The sequence below is a fragment of the Elephantulus edwardii genome, unplaced genomic scaffold (genome assembly GCF_000299155.1).
Source record: "Elephantulus edwardii isolate Elephantulus edwardi_28Jun2011 unplaced genomic scaffold, EleEdw1.0 scaffold00173, whole genome shotgun sequence".
Taxonomy (NCBI): Eukaryota; Metazoa; Chordata; class Mammalia; order Macroscelidea; family Macroscelididae; genus Elephantulus; species Elephantulus edwardii.
Genome location: NW_006399923.1, coordinates 3,864,235 through 3,866,949, shown reverse-complemented (window position 1 = coordinate 3,866,949; position 2,715 = coordinate 3,864,235). Strand labels below are relative to the sequence as shown.

The window sequence follows — 2,715 nt, the reverse complement described above, 5'->3', positions numbered from 1 at the left end:
ATTACGTTGTACCAAGAAATCTGCAGGACAGCCCACTGGCCAACTGACTGAAAGAGATCTATATTTGCTCACATTGCAAAGAAAGGTAAGCCAACAGAATTCGAATATTATCAAACAGTATCATTAATATTCCAAGCAAGTACAATTCTGCTGAAAATTATCCAAAACCAACTAGAACAACATATCAACAGAGAAATACCAGACGTGCCAGCTGAGTTTAGAAGAGGCTATGGTACTAGGGATAGATGACACTTGGCTGGATGCAGAGATTACCAGAGGAAGGCCTTTATGTGTTTCATTGTGTAAATATGTTTGACTGTGTGGATCACAACAAACTGTTACTGATTCTGAGAAGAATGGAAATCCCAGAATATTTGATTGTGCTTATGTGAAACCTATACTTGTACTAAAAGGCAGTGGTCATAACAGAGCAGGGAAACACCGCATGGTTCAAAATAGGGAAGGGTGTATGCCAGGAATACGTCTTATCATCATATGTTTTTAATATACATACAGAACAGATCATCTGGAAGGCTGAGCTCTATGAGAAGAAATGTGGCATCGGGATTGAAGATTCATCAACAATCAGAGTTAAGCAGATGACACAACCTTGCTTGCTGAAACTGAGGAGGAAGGAGATGAAGCACTTGCTGCAGAAGGTCAAGGACTGTAGCCTTCAATATGTATCAAGCAGCCAAGATAGCTGCCCCCTGGGTGAACGCTGTGGGAGTGTGGTCTGGCCTGGATCTGGGTGTACCGGCTCTTGTTCCATGGCTTCCTGGGCTAACCCAGGTGAGATAGAGCTGCTATGGCCCTGAGTATCGGAATCCCCAGACTGACAACATCACCACAAACCCAAGGTGGAGCTGACAGAGCAGGATAATATGAATGAGAACTCAGGATGACTCAGCTCATCAAAGCTGCCCCAGAGACCAAAACCTGCTCTGTGTTTGACGACCTGCTGGCCAGTAAATTTACCAACATGATGATGAAAGGAGGAAATAAGGTGCGCTGGCCAGGTATCTTATGGTGCAGACACTGGGAGCCATGAAAAGGAAGCAGTTTGAGAAATACCATGATGCTTCTGCAGAGGAAAAGGCATCCATCGAGCACAACCCCTACACCATCTTCCACCAGGCCCTGAAAAACTGTGAGCCTGTGATTGGGCTGGTCCCTGAGTCCCTGGCTGAGCTGAGGCGCCGCTTCCTGGCAATGAGGTGGATGTTTACTGAGTGCCCGGAGAAGCATTGGTGGACACTGATACTAGAGAAGTTGTCGCCTGTGTTACTACAGGCTTTCCAAAACCAGGGCTCTGTGATCAAGATGGCCAAGGCTAACCACGCCCTAGTCCACTACCACTGGTGGTAGAGAAAGGGTCCTGCTCCTTCGCAGGTTGAAAACTGTGGATTAAGGATGTAAGAGCAGGCTCACAAGGATACTTGTTGCTCATTGATCATTTCTTTGGGAGCTAGAGCTTGTTCCTTTTAGCTCATGTCCTTGCAAAGAGGAAACATGTTAACTTGAAGATTTCCCTAATAAAGTCAAATTTATTCCAAGTCTCTTCTCTCAGCTTGGAGTAGGGGTCCTTCCACTGATATGAAAAGAAGCAGTCTAAGTATCAGAAAAGGTTTATTAGAACAATCTCACCCTGAACCGGTATAGCATGGGGTGCAGTCAAGCAGTTCAGTGCCACCAGCTGAAGAGAACAGAGGACTGTTTCCAGTGATACTTATATAAAAAGGTACAAAAATCGGGGAGGGGGGGGAGGGAGTAAATCGAAACTCAATATCAAGAAAACAAAAATTCTCACCACTGGGCTGACTGACAACATCATGATGGAAAGTGAAGAGACTGAGATTGTTAACAACTTTAGTTTGCTTGATTCCACAATCAACACTCTTGGTACCAGCAACCAGGAAATCAAAAGACAAATTGCGATGAGAAATCTGCTGTCAGGGACTTCTTGAGAGTACCGAAGACCAATGATGTCAGTCTGGAAAGGAAGGTGCATCTGATCCAAGCCATAGTTTTTGTAATTACTTGCTATGTGTCAGAGAGCTGGACAATGACTAGTTATTATAGAAAGATAATGGATGTCATTGAGCTGTGGTGCTGGAGAAGAGTATTGACTATACCATGAACTGCCAGAAGAACCAACAGATTTGGCCTAGAGGGTGTGAAACCAGGCTACCAGGCTGCTCTGGGAAAGGATTCTGAGGCTTCATCTGACAAATGTTGGGCATGTTGGAAGGAGAAACAAGTCCTTGGAGAGAGACATCATTCTTGGGAGGGTGGAGAGACAGCACAGGAGAGGAAGACTCTCAATGAGATGGATTGAGTCAGTGACTGGAGTAATGAGAGTAGGTGGGTCATAGATAATAAAGTTGGCCCAAGATAGAGCAGGTTTCAGGGCTATTGTACATAGGGTCTCTATGAGTCGCAAATGACTCAATAGCACATAATAACAAGAACAACTAAAACTTGATGAGATTTAAAAAAATCAAATCATTTGAGAGGAGAAATAACTCTATAGTTCATTGAAACGACCATAATTTTATGCTAACATTAGAACAGATTTAATAAATAAGATTATTTAAACTGTTGTTGTTGTTATGTGCCATCGAGTCGCCTGTGACTCATAGCGACCCTATGTATAACAGCCCTAAACTCCGCTCTGTCCTGTGCCAATTGCACTGTCTCTGACACTCCCATCCC

At 44.0% G+C, this 2,715-nt stretch overlaps 1 pseudogene; it reads left to right on the top strand.

Annotated features, from left to right (window-relative positions):
- Positions 1 to 681: 681 nt before the first annotated feature.
- Positions 682 to 1,368, top strand: LOC102845761 (annotated as a pseudogene).
- The last annotated feature ends 1,347 nt before the right edge of the window (positions 1,369 to 2,715 follow it).